The sequence below is a fragment of the Prionailurus viverrinus genome, chromosome E2 (assembly GCF_022837055.1).
Source record: "Prionailurus viverrinus isolate Anna chromosome E2, UM_Priviv_1.0, whole genome shotgun sequence".
Lineage (NCBI taxonomy): Eukaryota > Metazoa > Chordata > Mammalia > Carnivora > Felidae > Prionailurus > Prionailurus viverrinus.
The window spans coordinates 31,881,102-31,900,562 of NC_062575.1; the positions used below are offsets into that span (position 1 = coordinate 31,881,102).

The 19,461-nt window shown below is 36.6% G+C and overlaps 1 protein-coding gene across 16 annotated transcripts in view; it reads right to left on the bottom strand.

Annotated features, from left to right (window-relative positions):
- Positions 1–19,461, bottom strand: part of CHD9 (chromodomain helicase DNA binding protein 9) — a 235,826-nt gene that overhangs the window by 133,223 nt on the left and 83,142 nt on the right. The window contains exon 1 of one of the 16 annotated variants that reach the window (XM_047834149.1): positions 16,592–16,608. The exons of the other annotated variants lie outside the window; for them this stretch is intronic. The gene's annotated coding sequence lies outside the window, so the exon portion shown is untranslated. Of the gene's footprint in view, positions 1–16,591; positions 16,609–19,461 lie in introns of those variants that run through there. 16 annotated transcript variants of the gene reach the window in all.

The following is a 19,461-nucleotide window of genomic DNA, read 5'->3' on the forward strand; positions in this document are numbered from 1 at the left end:
TTCTTTCTTTTCCCTTTCCTACCTGAATATCTCAAGAGTGGTCTACAGATGATACCTTAATTTTCTTACCACTTATACATTCCTTTTGATTTGGTTTCTGTCCCTCCATCCTTTTTCTACAAAAAATCCTTTCTTCATATCACCAATTACTTCTCAGAGTCACTCAATAATCTTCTGTTTTTATCCTCTTCAGTATCTTAATTTTTGACATGTGGCTCATCACTTTTTCTATGGATTTAGAAACACTACAAAGTCTTAGATCTAATTAGTCTAATTCTTTGTCTCTTCTTTTTTCCTCTGTCCCACAAATGCAGGTCCCCAAGATTCTGGCCAAAACTCTTTGTCTTCTCACTCTATACTTTCTACTTCAGTTATCTTACGATGTCCCACACCTTCAAACTATCACTGTGTAGTGGATACCTGCAAAATAAAGATCTTCTGAAATCTAGTGTTACATTTTTCCATCCGGTGTAGATCTCTCCACCTGAAGTAATCTAACTGCTTCTGCTGTGTTCCACTTCATACTAGGTTCATCTGGTATAGGTTTTATTGTAGTTTTTCCCTACCAATGTCTTCACTCAGCCTGGCAGTCAAGACCTTACACATGGTACCCATATAACTTCCCAAATCATCTCTCACTGCTATAAGTACTACTCATTCATTAAAATAAAGATATGTCCCTTCCTTTTAAAATAACAATCTAACCACAAATTACTACATACACACATGCATATCTTTTTAGTTCCATACATGTTTCAGTGAGTGATAAATATAAGGTTAAATAGAATAATCTGTAAAGAGTTTAGAAAATAGGCACAAAAACATTAACTAAGTATCACACTAAGCACTGCATGGATTAGCTTATTTTAAGACTGAAAACAATCTTATGTGGTTGGTACCAATATTTTCCACATCTTATAGATGAAGGTAATGAAGTCTAGAAAGATGAACAAACTTAAACTTGCCAAAGGTCACACGGCATGTAAGTTGCAGAAAGAAGCTTTAAACTCAAAGCTAACTCCAAAGTTGCTATTTTGTTTTATTGTTAACGTTGAATTACACAGTATTTCTAACATAGAGAAAATAAACTAATACCCATGAAATGAAATAGATAGTAATATTTGCCTTACTTAAATTTCTGTCTTCCTCTCCTACCTATCCCCCTCCTTCTCCAGATGCTTATAGATATATATCTATCTCTGCAATGAAGTTACAGAAACATAGCTTGAAAAGATACATAGTAAAGTGAGAATAGTGGTTTGCTTTGGAAAGAGGGAAACAGGACTGGGAATTTCAACGGTTATCCATCATTTTTTTTTATTCTTAAAAAGCAAACAAACAGATTTCAAACAAATACATTTGTTAAACCTAGGTGGTAGGCTTATAGGTATCTGTATAATGCTTCTATACTTTTATGTTTTTGCACAGCTAAGTTGTCTAAAATGTACCAAAACATAGGATAATGCTGATTCAAGGCTTAGTCTAGAAACTGATATTTTTAAATGGTACATCACTTTGATCCTAACAGTTAAAAAAAAAAGTATCATGTGGTAGGTGGATGGCTGTTAAATGCAGTGATGAAAGGACTTGTGTTCACAGAACAAACAGAAAGCAAGCTTATACATTCTCACACATACACTATATTAATTTAAAATAATCTTACTGGGGATTTACAATTCCACATAATAAATGTTAATGAAAAACAGGCATTTTAATGTATTTAATGCTTTATTAACAAAGGACACAAATGTATGAAATCTCATTTTAAATAATTATAAAAAATAAACTCTTTCTTCTCCCATTTAAATTAAGCCAGATTTCTTCTTCATAGCTGAAATTCCCATGTATATTTAAATAAGTATTGAAGACTGATTACTTCAGGGCTTTTCTAAAAATTAGAAATGTAAAAAAGAATTTGGCTCACCTAAACTATAAGGAGCTTTAACTGAAATATATTATGGAAATGACAACACAAATTGCATTAAACCCAAATGGAGAGTGCTTCTTAATACTCTTCTGAGACAACATCAGTTTCCATGAAAGTGTCTCCAAAATATCCTCCAGGGGAGCCTGGGTGTCTCAGCTGGTTAAGCATTCGACCCCTCATTTCCACTCAGGTCACAATCTCCAGTTCACGGGATCAAGCCCCACGTAAAGCTTTATGCTTACAGCGTAGAGCCTGCTCTCTCTCTACCTCTCTCTCTGCTCCTCCCTCACTTGCTCTCTCTTTCTCTCTCAAAATAAACAAATAAACATTAAAAAGATATTATCTTCTGAAGTTACAATAAATCAGCTAATCCACTAGGGATAAAATGAGCAATTAAAAACAAAGCCTTATGAATCCATTAAATTTTTCACAATAGCAAGTACCTTGATATAACAAAAGTAACAAATTATAATGATGGTGCATGTGCTTAATTAATTAATCATGCATAGTAAAATATTTGTTTCACTATTTTAAATTAGAGATACCACTCCTCAACAACTTTTTCAGGATCAACTAAAAGAATTAAACAGTGCTTTAGATGTTAACTCCTCCAATATCATGTTGAGATATTAAGCTTATTTTACATATAGGAAAAGTTTGTAAAGAAGCATTTCATTTTGCCTCCTCCATTAAGCCAATTTAATACTCAGAAATGTATCTGAGCTACTATAAAAAATTAGTTTACATAGTAACTGAGCAAAAGATATACATTCTTTTAATCTTTAAAAAAAATTTTTTTTACATTTATTTATTTTTGATAGACAAAGAGAGACAGAGCACAAGTGGGGGAGGGGCAGAGAGAGAAGGAGACACAGAATCAGAAGCAGGCTCCAGGCTGTCAGCACAGAGCCTGACGCAGGGCTCAAACTCACAAATGGTGAGATCATGAACTGAGCCGAAGTCGGACGCTTAACTGACTGAGCCAGCCAGGAGCCCCATATATATTCTTTTAATCTTTCCCATGTCTATATTGCTCTGCTTATTCCTATACCTGTCATTCCAACTTTTGCTTAAGTTTATTATAGGAGTTATTACATGACAGTAATTACTGTTTCTAAAAAAATCTACATGACAAGTATAATTTACTTATATCCACCTTCAGCCAAAAATTAAAATTCTAAAATAAGAAACTCGAGAAATTGTGGCTCCCATACTCATTAAAGATACCCATTTCATTAATATCATTATTAATAAATATTAGAATGATGCTGTTATACACTTAAGAAATCCACAGTGCTGAAAAACAAATGTTATCTCTTCTCTACATTCCAACAGCTCTAGATGCTTTCCCCCCACCAAAAGTACTGTCATCTCTATTTCTCTTTAATATATCATTAAAACAGTTTTCAGATACATATCTCTCTCATTCTTCTCTCCCTTCAAGGTAAAATAAATCTAAGAGATCCTTAGCAACTCATTTGTCTTCCTCAAATTATGCAAATCCCTTTAATTTATCCCAATCTTAGCCAACATTTTCCCTGAAAGAAAAAGAAATTTAGAAAGTACATTAAAACAAAGGTAAGGAGGAGACCTCAAGAATTTCAGAGAGGAACTCAGTCATTTATAGACCATTACTGCTCAAAGGACATCCTGGCAATGAGAAAATACATAAAAATCTGTATGCCAGGCTTAGAAATTTTTTTTAAATGACAAAACAGTAAGACTTGGTATATTTTTAATTCTCACTCATGATCAAAACTAGAGGGTTAAAACATTTCTTTGGGATGATATTTTAAATGAAAATTATCAAAAAATTAAGTGGCTTGTCCTGACAACTTGGGGAACTTGAACATGAATGAGATTTCAGATGATATGTGAAATTATTAATTATTAGTAATTAGGAGATGTATGAAGAAGTATGTAGAAGCAAAGTCTCATAACTACAATATACTTTCAAATCATACAGCAAAAACCAACAAAATGTATGTACTCATCTATAAATAAAAATAAAGTAAGTATGGCAAAATGTTAACAACTATTGAAGTGAAAGTCGCTTATTTACTCTTCTTTCATTCATTTACTTCACTTATTTACTTTTCTGGATAGTGAATATTTTTAATTAAAAAAAAAAAAACCCGAAAAATAACTTTCCTGATTTACTGCACACTAACAACTCAATTGACTGGAAATACACGTTTCCACAAGACAATTTCAATTTAAAGTCTGGAATCCCAAGAACATAGATAGCTTTGTTTTTAGGGGAAAAAATTTAAACTGTACAATCATCTACCAACTCTTCAAAGTATTTCATAAGTCGACAATATTTTAATTGATGCAGAGCCCAATGTATAGATAATGATTTCCAGAGAGAAAACAATTCTCCTGGTCATAGACAAGCTATTCACATCCCTCATTATTTACTGGCTCTCACCAACTAAGCAAATCTATCTCACTCCTCATAACGAAAATGCTTTCCTTTAGATCAGGCAAGAGGGGTCCCTTCCTTGGGCAGCCCGATGTAGAGGGTCTGGTTCCTTTGCCACATCCCTCCTCAGGGCCAAAAAGATACATTATCTCTTTCCTCTGCAAAACGTGCTCCAGGTATGCAGGAATTCTCTACCTAAAACAGCCTCACACCTACTTGCAGAGCCCACCTCCATTTATTCCCTAGGTCTGTTCTCTCAAGGAATTCCTTGTAGGGCAAGGGATATATATGGCCAATATGTGCGTGCTTAGGACAAAGAGATGTGAAGAGGGAGGTGGAGTTGTAGACGGAGGCTGCGAAGTCCACACTTGTATGTGAAGCCCCTCTGACAAGCAGGATGAAACCAGGGGTGGAAAGAGAAGTAGAATGTTTCACTTCTGCCATATTCTGGATTTGGAACTCTACAGTCCAAGATTTCTAAATTCAAACCAGTGCTTCTGTTTGTCAAGGACGAAGGACAGAACATATTTAACAGTTTATTGGTTCTATTTACAACTTCTAAATATTCTCACATAAAATAATGAGAGCTTCTATTTGTTCTTTTCCCTGGGGCCCACAAATATCAGAGGCACGCCTGCATACGAAAAAAGTGGTTATATAAGAAAAACAAACAATAGCAAGGAAATAGGATCAGAGAATCTTTTTTAGATTATACCACTAGAAAGCTATGTAAACTTTACATCTGGGTCCTACAACTGCAAACTTCTAAAAAATTGATTCATGATTAAAACTACTTCTAGTTCTTGGGGTGCCTGGGTTGTTCAGCTGGTTGAGCATCCAACTCTTAATTTCAGCTCAGGTAATGATTTCACTGTTCATGGGATACAGCCCCACTTTGGGCTCTGTGCTGACAGCCTGGAGCCTGCTTGGGATTCTCTCTCTCCCTCTCTCTGTCCCTCCCCCTCCCCTGCTGGTGCTCTCTCTCTCAAAATAAACTTAAAAAAAAAGAAAACTACTTCTAGTTCCCAAAATTTAAAAAAATCCTTAAAGCAAAGCATCATTATTAAACAACAAGCTGACTTAACAATTTATAAAAGCACTTTCAAATTCATTGTCACATTTATTAATCAGAAATTCCAAAAATCTACATTCATATATTACAGACAAGAAAACTGCAGAGAAGGTAATTTGCCTAAGACTCCTATGCCAATTATGACAGGGTCAGGACTTGAACCCAGTCCTCCTGACTCTAAATTCAATGCTTTCTCCACTTTATCAAAGAAACTTACATCTGAAAACTCACCTCCAAAATATTTGTTGTCTGACACCAAAACTGAGAAACAAGTGACTGATGTCAAGAACCAAGATGAAAACGATCTTATTCTTTTCCTTCATAAATAGTTTCATTTTCTGGTGACAAAACTTCATGGCTTCTACTTTCTAGTATTATGCCTCAGTTCAGTAACATACAACCACATGAGTAACATTAAGAAAGTGCTAAAAGTACATGACATAAAGCAAAAGAGTCAGTAAGAGCATTTCTACAAAATAAAATACAGCAACACTTTGGAAATCAGATTATCTGGAAAAAAAATAGTACTGATCCATGCAGTATTACAATATCTAATGACTTAGCTTGGAATTACATAAAATTATTCTGTAATCAATATTAATGGAAACTATTAAAACAAGTTAAGGGGCACCTGGGTGGCTCAGTCAGTTGAGTGTCCGACTTCGGCTCAGGTCATGATCTCACAGCTCGTGAGTTTGAGCCTCATGTCGGGCTCTGTGCTGACAGCTCAGAGCTGGAGCCTGCTTCAGATTCTGTGTCTCCCCCTCTCTCTGCCCCTCCCCTGCTCACATTCTGCCTCTGTCTCTCTCAAAAATAAATAAAACATTAAAAAAAATTTTTTAAACAAGTAAAAATAGATTATGTATTACAAAATCATAACCTCTTTATCTGTTCTCAATACCTACTTTTCTCAAATCTGGGTTCAACTCTTAGGTCTGTGATTTATAAACTATCCTAAGTCCAGTTCCCTCATTTATAAATTAAGATGCCGCTGTTAACATCCTAAGATCATTGTGAAGATAAAACGTGATACTTATAAAAAGTACCCACTGCAATGTCTGGTATCGGACAGGGGCTTGCTGAATAATTACTGAATGAATAAAAATTGTGGTTTTTTTTTGAAAATTGTTGAATTTATTTAAATCAGTTAAATATGCATTATTGGGAAATGTGAAACTGTAAATTTTGGATAGCCAACTCTAAATCACTACCTTCTAGATCACTAGATGACTCCTAGCATGAGTCTTTCCTAGCAGAGAGAAAAGACTAAAGAGGAAAGTAAGGATAAGATACTCAAACAGGCTTTTCATAACGAGAAGTCATAAAGTCATAAACTAGGTCCTTATAAAATTCATTCTTTAGGGGAGACTGAGTGGCTCAGTCAGTTAAGAATCTGACTTGGCTCAGGTCATGATCTCACAGTTCCTGAGTTCGAGCCCCATATCAGTCTCTGTGCTGACAGCTTGCAGCCTGGAGCTTGCTTCAGATTCTGTGTCTCCCTCTCTTTCTGCCCCATCCCTGGCTCATGCTTTGTCTCTCTCTTTCAGAAACAAAACAAAAAACCAAAAAAAACATTAAATTCATTCTTTTTTAAAAAATTTTTTTTTTCAACGTTTTTATTTATTTTTGGGACAGAGAGAGACAGAGCATGAACGGGGGAGGGGCAGAGAGAGAGAGGGAGACACAGAATCGGAAACAGGCTCCAGGCTCCGAGCCATCAGCCCAGAGCCTGACGCGGGGCTCGAACTCACGGACCGCGAGATCGTGACCTGGCTGAAGTCGGACGCTTAACCGACTGCGCCACCCAGGCGCCCCTAAATTCATTCTTTAAAGGAGTATCTTCTAATTGGCCTCATGGCTTGTGGAAGGCTGAATAATAATGACCCCCCCAAAGATATCAACCTCCTAATCCCCCAAATCTGTAAATATGTTAACATTGCAAAAGAAAATTCAGACTGCAGATAAAATTAAGGTTGACCTTAAAATAGAGGGAGATTATCCTAGATTGTTCAAGGACCCAGAGTAATCACAAGAGTCCTTATAAGTGGAAGAAAGAGGTAGATGATGGTCATACAATGAATGAGAGAAGGACTCAACCAGTCATTGCTGAAGGGGGCCACAAGCCACAGAATGTGGTTAGCCTCCATACACTGGCAAAGCAAGAAAATGGATTCTCTCCTACAGCTTCTAGGAAGGAATGCGGCCCTGACAACACCTTGATTTTAGCCCAGTGAGATCCATTTTAGTCTTCTGCCTTCCAGGACTATGAGATAATAAATTTATGTTGTTTGAAGACACCAAATTCGTGATATTTTTACAGCAACAACAAGAAATTGATACATGACTATATATTCCCAAACCCTAAAGCAACAGAGGGTAACGTGGGCTCGAGTCCTACTGCCTACATTTGAAAACTTGCTGTGCTGTTTACTAGCTGTATGACCCTGAGCAAGCTATTTAACAATTCTATGCTTCAAGCCCCTATCTGTAAAATGAATAGGTGGTAAGATCTACCTCACATAGTTGTTTCAAAGGTTAAATGAGAAAATATATGTAAAGTCATGAACGTGACTATAACTGCTCCGAACTTATTGGCTATTTGTGTTTTTATTATGATTCATAATTATACAAGTCTTCAAAGGAAAGTCTGTACATTTACCTTGATTTCCTAGGGCTCTGTCTAATCATGGGTATATACAACAATTTATCTACAATGATGTTCATCATGCTATCCAAAAACAAACTGGTTAAAAAATTATGGCACTTCTACATTATAAATTATTATAAAGTCATTAAAATAGCAGTATAAGTCTTCCAATTAAGGCCAAGGTGGGAGTAATAGGAACTGGATTTACACTCATGTTTGAAACAACTGAAAAGCCAGGCAAAATACATAAAACAATAGCTTTTAAACAATGGACATCAGGTAACCCATGACAGTGATCCCTGAGAGAAGGGCAACAGATGAGCTAAGATTGACTCCTGTCTTAGCTTACTTACTTCAAGGAGAGGGTTTCCACACTGCAGAACAGGGAAAGAGGCAGCCACATGGAATCTTACAGCCTCCTTGCGTTGAGACAAAGCTGGAAGTCCAGGAAAGCCAAGGCAGCTAGTTTGCTGGGGAATGTTCTGGAGATGAGAGAGCTTCACAGGGAAACACCTCTAGAGATCTTCATAAGGTTTTAAGTAAGTATGGATTGGTGCTACTAGTTTGTGGAGAAACCACCCAAGGCCCAGAACAAACTACTTGAAAACAGCTGAATTCTCACTAGGGCCAAGAATAGTTCATCTTCCCATCAGAGTCATAGTGGAAAATCTTGTATTTCACAAGGTACTGGACAGAGAAGGCTATTGTGTCAGGAGTGTGGGAAAATTAACCCTAAAGATTGCTCTAGTCCAGCCTAACAAAGCCCAAAAACAGATCTTATACAGATAAACGGATTTCAAACTAACTGTATCTCAGAACAAAATTCAAGAATCTTTATAGGAATGTAAAACTTTCCATCACTGTTAACAAGGTAAGATTCCAAATGTCTGGCATCCATTCAAAAATTATCAGGCATTCAAAGCAGGAGAAAACACAGACTACACTGAGGAGAAAAATCAATCAACAAAAGCAGACTCGGAAATGACACTGATGATAGATGTAGTAGACAAGGACAGTAGCACAGCTATTATAATTATACTCCAAATGTTCAGTACGTTAGAGGAAAAGATTGAGCATGTTAGGCAGAGACGTGTAAAGCATAAAATGAATGAAAATGAGATTTAAGAAACACACTGGATGGGGAGATTACACAACAGAAGAAAAAAGTGAATACATACTAATAAAAATTATCCAAAAACAGAACAACAACAAAATATCCAAACAGGGGGCACCTGGGTGGCTCAGTCAGTTAAGCATCCAGCTCTTGATTTCAGCTCAGTTCACGATCTAACCGTTTGTGGGTTTGAGCCCTGCACTGGGCTCTGTGCTGAGTGTGGAGCCTGCTTGGGATTCTCTCTCTCCCTCTCCATCTGCCCCTCCCCGCCACCACCGCTCCCCACTTGCACTTTCTCTGTCTCAAATAAATAAACTTAAAAAAAAAAATCCAAAATGAAAGGCAAGGTTTTGGCTTAATTAGATGTAGATTTTTTTTTTTAAGTCATCAATCACACCTTTGTGCATACATAAAAAGGAAAACCAAGTGGGGCGCCTGGGTGGCTCAGTCAGTTAAGTGTCCGACTTTGGCTCAGGTCATGATCTCACGGTTTGTGGGTTCGAGCCCCATGTCGGGCTCTGTGCTGACAGCTCAGAGCCTGAAGCCTGCTTCGGATTTTGTGTCTCCCTCTCTCTCTGCTGCTCCCCTGCTCGTGCTCTGTCTCACTCTATCAAAAATAAATAAATGTAAAAAGATTTTTAAAAAAAACTTAAAAAAAAGGAAAACTAAGTGAAATAAATCAGTTAAGGTATTCCTAAAACTGCTTCAAAATTCAGAGACCTAATCTTCATCAATTTTCCACTTAGAGTCATCACCATCCAATATCCAAGTTCATCCCCATAAAATTATCCTGTGTGCCATGAAAAGTGCTGGTGATGAAGCATTTCCTAATATAATCCGTAATGTGAAAAGCCAAGGCTGAGAGTCTCCCAAACATGGTTTTATAATTATGCAGAGCTAATTTTCTTTGACTCTGGCTCCAGAAACATTGCCAGTACTTTGAACCACAAATTGCTTTCTACCAGTTAAGAGTGCCCTCTGCTCCTGTCTTCTGGATTTCCTTCCATCTGCTGACACCCTGACACTTTGAATGCATGTGCATGTAATTCCAACCTCTTCATAACTGCTGCTTCCCTAAGAGATATTATAAAATGCCATCAATCGAAAGATGCATCCAGTTTCAGAGGTCTTAAAATATGAAAAATGTGAATCTTGTAGATGAAATAAAAATACTCTTATTCTTAAAAAAAAAGTGTATGTCCTCATAAAAGCTGTATACTAATGTTCATAGCAATTTTATTCACGATAATCCCAAATTAGAAAGAGTATCTTCTTCCAAAAGACAAGCGGATAAACAAATTGCAGTATATCCATATAAAGGAATACTACTTCGGAATAAAAAACAAAATGAACTACTATACCTGTACTTACTGGATCAATCTCAAAACAATTACACCAAATAAAAGAAACCAGATAAAAAGAGTAAACACTATATTATTCCATGTGCATAAAATTCTAGAAAATGCAAACTAATCTATAGTGACAGAAATCAGATTAGTGGTTGCCCTTGCGGGGCGGGGGGAGTGGGAAATGGAAGAAAAGAGACACAGGAAACTTTTTAGGATGATGAGTATGTTCATTATCCTGATTGTGATGATGGTTTCACTGGTGTGTGTGTGTGTGTGTGTGTGTGTGTGTGTGTGTGTGTGTGTGTGTGTGTATTTAGCAAACTGTACACTTTAAATATGTTCAGTTCATTACATGTCAATTATATCTACATAAAGCTGAAAATTTGAAACAAAACAAATAGGTAAACAGATACAGAGCATAAGACTAAAAGCATACATGCATGTGAACTATACTACCATTTAAAAAAAGACTGAATACAGAGAGGGAGGGAGGCAAACCATAAGAGACTCCTAAATACTGAGAACAAACTGAGGATTGATGGGCAGTAGGGGGGAAGGGAAAGTGGGTGATGGGCATTGAGGGCACCTGTTGGGATGAGCACTGAGTGTTGTATGGAAACCAATTTGACAATAAATTATATTTAATAGAGAAAAAAAAAAGACTGAAAGCATAGAACTCCCAGATATAAAAAGGGATTGTTTCTGGTTGGTGCGATGAGGAGTGACTTTTCTTGCTTGTGCTTTCTAAACTTTTTCTGAATACTTGCAATGAACATGTTTACTTTTGTAGTTGTCAAATGTCTAGGTCTCTTCATATATTAGGCAGTCAGTAGCCTGAAATAAATCATTTTCATTAAGAGATCTGAAATATTACAAATCCCCAAAGGAGAAACACAACGCTACATAAACCAATATTTTAGAATCCACCACCATTTTCGATTATTTATATATCATGTCTAGGCATATACTGCTGACAATACATTATTCGGGAGGCTGGTTCATGCATATTTGTTCTATGGGTCTTATCTCCCTTGTGAGTTACAAAAAAGCAGAATGCCTACCATATTGTCTTATATATGTCAGGTATTAAAAATATATTTGTTGAATTTATCAACAAATGAATATCTTACAGACAAAACCATCTAAAAATTATAACTACATTAGTGCTTAGTACATGGTATGTTCTCAAAAGTTTGTATCCAACTTTTAAAAAAACTTAAATCCCTCTCTTCAATATAAATCTAACCGAAATCAAATACCAAGCAAGGACTACTTCTTATTTCACACACAGCACAGCACCATGCAAAATCACACAGGTTGACGGAGTACTTATGAAACTGAATAAACAATTTCCAGAATTTGTTCATATAATCACAAGCATCCAACATGAAACAAAGCTCAGAAACTACACAATGGTACTGAGATGTTGTGTTATTACATAGGGTTCACAAACTGAGTGCCTTAAAAACAAACAAGCAAAAAAGGCTGATTCCAGGTCTAAGGGAAATTAAAAACATCTTCTTGCATCAGAAAGTAGAGAAGTAATTAGAGATTGATGAGGACATATTAATAGGGCATGGAGTTGGCTTAAAAGGATTCCCACTAGGGGCGCCTGGGTGGCGCAGTCGGTTAAGCGTCCGACTTCAGCCAGGTCACGATTTCGCGGTCCGTGAGTTCGAGCCCCGTGTCAGGCTCTGGGCTGATGGCTCAGAGCCTGGAGACTGTTTCCAATTCTGTGTCTCCCTCTCTCTCTGCCCCTCCCCCATTCATGCTCTGTCTCTCTCTGTCCCAAAAATAAATAAACGTTAAAAAAAAAAATTAAAAAAAAAAAAAAAAGGATTCCCACTAGCCAAATACTCAAAAAGAATAAAAATGATAATAACTTATAACATGTTTAATGTTTTTTTGAATCCCTGGGTCCAACTCTTGATGAAAACAATTCCACTTCTTATTTATTTATTTATTTATTTATATTTTTAACGTTTATTTATTTTTGAGACAGAGAAAGACAGAGCATGAACGGGGGGAGGGTCAGAGAGAGGGAGACACAGAATCCGAAACAGGCTCCAGGCTCTGAGCTGTCAGCACAGAGCCCGACGCGGGGCTTGAACTCACGGACCGCGAGATCATGACCTGAGCCGAAGTCAGCCGCTTAACTGACTGAGCCACCCAGGCGCCCCTTTATTCATTTATTAATTCCAAAGGGGAAAAGGTACTTTTACTAAGTGATAAAACTCAGTATCACCAATAATGGGACAAACTAATATCACACCTCCTATTGAAATTCAATGGAAATACACAAAATCATCTGCAGCATTCTTACCAAAATAAATAAATAAATAAACAAACAAACAAACAAATAAATAAATAAATAATGTTTAAGCTGTATTATGAACAAACAATTAGACAAATACAGGCAACTGGCCTGGACTTTTATTTTTTTTATTTTTTATTTTTTTTCAACATTTATTTATTTTTGGGACAGAGAGAGACAGAGCATGAACGGGGGAGGGGCAGAGAGAGAGGGAGACACAGAATCGGAAACAGGCTCCAGGCTCTGAGCCATCAGCCCAGAGCCTGACGCGGGGCTCAAACTCACGGACCGTGAGATCGTGACCTGGCTGAAGTCGGACGCTTAACCGACTGCGCCACCCAGGCGCCCATGGCCTGGACTTTTAAAAAATGTCAACGCCAGGAAAGAACAACAAAAAGGCCTGGAAAACCTGTATTAGGTTAAAGGAGATTTAAGGAGATATAAATACAATGCCTGGCTTTTGACAGGATCCTGGATTTTAAAACAAACATCTCTAAAGAATATTATGGGGTAACTTCAGAAATCTGAATTTGGAGGTGGGGCGGTGCCTGGCTGGCTCACTTGGTAGAGTGTGCGATTCTTGATCTCAGGGCTTTGAGTTTGAGCCTCACTTTGGGTGTAGAGATTACTTAAAATCTTCTTTAAAAAAATTGAAATTCGCATAGTATTCGTATAGGATTTTATTGGACTATACACTATGATATTTATTGTTACTATCTGTTAATTTCTTGATTGTGATAAAAGTATTCTTGTAGGAGGATATACCTGTTCTAAGAAGAGCCATGTTAAAATAATTGGGGGTAGGGGCAACTGGGTGGCTCAGATGGTTGAGCATCTGACTTTTTTTTTTTTTTAACGTTTATTTATTATTGAGACAGAGAGAGACAGAGCATGAACAGGGGAGGGGCACAGAGAGAGGGGGGCACAGAGAGAGGGAGACACAGAATCGGAAGCTGGCTCCAGGCTCCGAGCCATCAGCCCAGAGCCCGACGCGGGGCTCGAACTCACGGACCGTGAGATCGTGACCTGAGCTGAAGTCGAACGCCCAACCGACTGAGCCACCCAGGTGCCCCGAGCGTCTGACTCTTAATTTCGGCTCAGGGCATGATCCCTCGGTCGTGGGACTGAGCCCCTCATTGGGCTCCACATTCAGTATGGATTCTCTCTCTCCCCCTCTCAGCCCCTCTCTCTGGCTCATGTGGTCTCTCTCTCTAAAAAAATAATAATAATTTTATATATATATATATATATATATATATATATATATATATATATGCATGCAGTGTCATGATATCCCATTACTGGTGATACTAAGTTTTAACACTTAGTAAAAGTTACCTTTTATTAAAAATAAAAATAAAACAAGAAAGCAAAAATGTGGCAAAAAATTAACAGATCGTGAGTCTACATCAATGGGAATATGGATGTTCATTACATAATTTTCATCTTTTCTGTAAGTTTAAAATATTTTTCAAAATAAAGTTAGAAAAAAATAAGTGATACCTTCAAAATCTACAGTTTGAACACATTCATAATATTGACATTTCTAATATCACTTACGCTGAATTGGACCCATTTTTGTTCTTGTAAAATAACAAAAACACAGGCCTAGCCTTAAGTGTATCTTCCTTTTTGTACTTTTAGTACTTAGCACAGCACCTGACAGATAAATAGCAGGTGCTCAAGGAACACGTGCTGTTTCTGCTAAGCCATTAGTAGTTGTTTGACTTTAGACAGGTTGTTTCCCTTCCTGACACTTCAAATACTTGATCTGCAAATTCTGGGAAATATTACTAACTTGCATACAACCCACAATATTACCAAAAAGACTCAAATAATGTTAAAAAAAACCACTTTTCAAAATACTGTGCAAAAGTTATTACTATTTCTATCTCTAACTATACTCTTAACGTTTACTATTTTAATTTTTTAAAAATTACTTCTAAAAGTCTTACATTCATTTGAGGTATTTAGGGGAATAAAGCCCTGGGAAATTTATCTAGCAATATCACAAGTATATCTCTCAGTAACTTTTTTTCTTCTTTTTTTCTTTTAACGTTTATTTACTTTGAGAGAGAGATAGAGAACAAGCAGAGGAGGGGCAGAGACAGAGCAGGGGACAGAATCCCAAACAGGATTCGCACCATCAGCACAAAGCCCAACGTGGGGCCCAAACCCACAAACCGCGAGATCACGACCTGAGCCGAAATCAAGAGTTGGGTGCTTAACTGACGGAGCCACCCAGGTGCCCCACTATTTTTTTTTTGACACACAGAAAAAATAGTATTTCAATGAAAGTTGAGTACACAGCACAGCTTTATAAGAGTTTTGCAATAGTTTGTAATAAAGTAGATTAGAAGCTCAAAAGAAAAGGGCCTGCTTTCTTGGCTCTGCCATTCACAAAAGCAACTGGACCTAGACAATTGTATAATATATGTTCATATATTAATAGATGTATATGAAGAATCACATAATGGGAGATCGCTAAAAAGTCATGAAACAAAGAGACAACCTAGAAACTACAATACCTCCTTTAAACAGGATAGGTCAAAAAAAATAATTTTTTGTTTGTAAATCACTCATTCCTAATCACTCAGCTGGACAGCTAAGGAAAAGTACTGGAAACCACTGTAATCGAAAGTGAATCAGAAATGAAAAGATAACAGCTCTGAAATTATAATGGGATCAAAGGGAAAGTATGATTTTTCAATTTGAGTTCTTCGAAGGCAAAGGACCAGATCCTTCATTTTTGCAACCTCACTGCCCGGCATAATCTCATATACCTGGTGAACAACTAGTAAATTTTTAATAAAAGCATTAAAAATGCAACATTTCCAAAACACAGATGTTATATAAAATTCAGTATATACAACTTATACCTACATTTGACAAATAATAAGGGTGTTTTCTTTAAAGACTAAAGATATAGTTAAAACCTTATGACACATTAAAAGCTTATACACCTAACAAACAAAACCCTCCAAAAGTTAACTTGTCTCTCAATTTGGAGACAACCAGTCATATTTGCGTTTTATAACACAACACAGTAAATCTAAGTGTCTCACTATCGTATGGTATCACTTTCATTTCTGAGTTTAAACTATAAAAGGAATCTGATAACTAGCTAGCAAGCAAATTATGACTTCTCTACCACTGTTTTGTTTTGTTTTGTTTTGTTTTTTTGTATTTGAGAATGGAGGAAAATCTTGTCCAGATCAAAAATCCTATGAAATTCCATGAAATGGTCAATGTAAACTTGTACTGCTTTCAGGTACACAAACATATATTCACGTAGGAAAAAATCTTGCTTTAAAGACTGTCCTTTCGTAATCTGTAAGGTATTACTTGCATCATAAATGTGCAAGGTATTATTTGCACAGTTGAGCATAGCAAATTACCAGATTTTATGTAACTGAAACTGCAGTCCAAACTTCCCAACTATGTGCTTACTATCCCTTTTCCTATATTACCCACACTACATTATATTAAAATATTTCCTTAATTTAAAATAATTTCAGCCCAAATACCCAAATGAAGAAACCTGATCACCCACACTGATGTATTCCAAAACAACTGTGTATTCATGTTATCACAATAGATATAAAGTTGGATGGCTCAGTAGCCCTATCACGTTGTTTTCAATTTCAGACATTAACAACAAGTAAATGACGGAGTAGTCCTAAGCTATCTGGAAGTGCACCTCATCAATAAAATTAAACACAACAAAATTTTGTTAGACCTACTTTGAAGTTTGGCTTGGATCTCATGCTCTTCACATACTGCACTAATCCACAAATTTCTCACCAACTGCTGCCTCTTCCCCACCCCTGGAATTCACTTCCTGTTCACCTTTCACCCTTAAGTATGCATGTTAGAGGTCAACAGCCTTAAAGCTACTGTTAACGACTGGAGTTTCTGTTACTCTGATTCTTGGCAGGCTGTGCAGAGCTCAACTCTTCTACAATACAGTACAGAGTTCAGTTATTAAGATAATATTTTAGAACTAGCTAATATTCCATGAATTTCTCCATTCAAATAGAATATTGTAATCCTGAAGACATGACAGAAATGTCAAAGCCAAAAACTAGTCCACTTGAACTGGGAAAAAAAAAAAAAAGGAACTAAAAGGGAAATTCCTATACATAATTTCTATATTGTGTTCTGGCTTAGACAATAGGAATTCTGAAACTTCTTATAGGCAATATGCCACACCAAATGCATAAAGATTTAAGCATACTGATCAACAGAAGGATGGTATAAGATTTTTAATCACTTCAAGGAGACGATCTAAAAACTTCTTAGTTTTTTCTCTTCCTTTTGTCCAGAGTATAAGTGGAGTGACAAGTTTTTTTTAATTGTACACACACACACACACACACACACACACACACACACATTTGTTGGTTTTTTGACTTAGGAGAAGTTACCACTAGGAGAAAAAAAAACCTAGGAAAGAGCTTGGGATCCTCTGAGTTCAACTGAGTATAACAACATATAGCAAATCCCTTTAGTTTTACATAGGTTTTTTCCCATTCTTTTTAAACACAGTTTATTCGTTTTTTTTAATGTTTATTTTTGACAGAGAGAGAGAGAGAGAGAGAGAGCGAGCGAGCATGAGCGGGGGAGGGGCAGAGAGAGAAGGAGACACAGAATCTGAAGCAGACTCCAGGCTCTGAGCTGTCAGCACAGAGCCCGATGCAGAACTCGAACTCACAGACCCCAAGATCATGACCTGAGTCGGTTGGACGCTCAACCGACTGAGCCACCCAGGCACCCCCCTTTTTTTTAAAAACTTTCCTTCTACACAAAATTAGCTATGTTTCTGCTTAAGAAATGTGTTCCAACAGATTTTTACTTAAGTGGGGATCCTTACTTAAGTGTAAAAATAACCATAACATATTTGAACATACAAGACCTCCATATAAAACTCTCTTTCTCTTCATCTTTTCCTAACCAAGCATTCTACCACCATCATCATCGCCCTCTGGGGGTGGGAGAGGGTGCCATATAATTAAAGATTTTCATGCTTAATAGAATACATTTTAACTATCTGGAAATTTACTTATGTTTAATAAGTTCCCTGACATTGTTGGATAGCAGAGAAGCTGTCATATTTCTTTCTCTTTCTTCATTATTTGTAATCACCACTCACGAGCTAAACAGGCAATATGAATGATATGTCCTGCAATGAAACCCAAAATTACAACTGCAGAGTCTTAAGAGTTGAAAAGAACCTACCAATTTAGTCCATCTTACACCCACTATAGGAATTCTTTCTGTGACACATCTGAGCCATTCTATTTACCTGCTTTCATTGACAGGAACTTCAAACTTCTTCCTTAGTATCAAATGATAATCCACTTTTCTGTGACTTTCACTTAGCAGGCCTAATTCTGACCTCTAACGTTCTTTAAACACTTGAAGATAATGATCACATTTATCTTTAGAGCATTTGTTGTTACCTTCTTATTATACAGTTTTATTAAAAATGTCTCAACACTCTTGGAAGCAATAGCTATTTTGGTTTACTTCTCTTTGTTCTGGGAGTGTTTTTCCCTTTGGTAATGGATAAACTATTTGCCAACATGGCCAGAATACATGAGATGCATGCTCTTTTCCACTTAAAGATTCTAAAGCAAGTTTCTGCCTCATCAGTAGGGTAGATTTTTGAAAGGGGGAGGGGATGAGTAGGGAAAAATCATTTAGTATATTATTGTTACATATTACAATGTACTAACATACTTTGAAGGAAAGTAAAAGTGGGTAAGACAACAATATAATGGACTTAAACTTGGTTTGAATCCAGTCTGGCCACTGGCTATCTCCACACTAGCTGTGTGTGTCACTTGGGGTATATACTATTTAATTTCTCTGTATTTCAGTTTCCTCCCACAGAAACTCAAGGAAATAACTGTATCCAAATAAAAGGAGTGTTGTGAGGGATCCATGTATTAATGTATGCTAAAGTATTCAGAATACTGCTTAACACAAAGTAGGTACTCTACATGTTAGTCGTTATAATATTTGCTATTGCTACACATCTATTTTAAACTGAATTGTAATGGTAATATATGCAAGAAAAATATAAATATATTTTAATTAAACATGATTCAGATTTTTCCAGTGCTCAATAATAACCTTATTTTTTATGTGGCACTTTTAGCAATCTTGTAATGGTTAAACTATTCAGCCATTCAAAATCATTTTAAGAAAAACAGTTAATGACTTGAAAAATGTCTGCAACATAGTAACTGGAAGGTGAAAAGAGCCACTTGCCAAAAAGCATGAACTATAATGACCTCAGCTTTATTTCTTAAAAATGCAAAAATATGTAGGTGAAGGACAGGGATGAGACAAACAACAGATCTCACTGGAAACTCATACAGCAAAATGTCAACAATGGCATCTTTGGTAGTGGTATTACAAGTAACATTAAAAAAAATTTTTTTAATGTTTATTTATTTGGGGGGGAGAAAGAGAGAAAGTGTGTGTGTGTGTGTGTGTGTGTGTGTGTGTGTGTGTGTGTGTGGTGTGAGCCGGGGAGGGGCAGAGAGAGAGAGGGAGACACAGAATCTGAAGCAGGCTCCAGGCTCTGAGCTGTCAACACAGAACC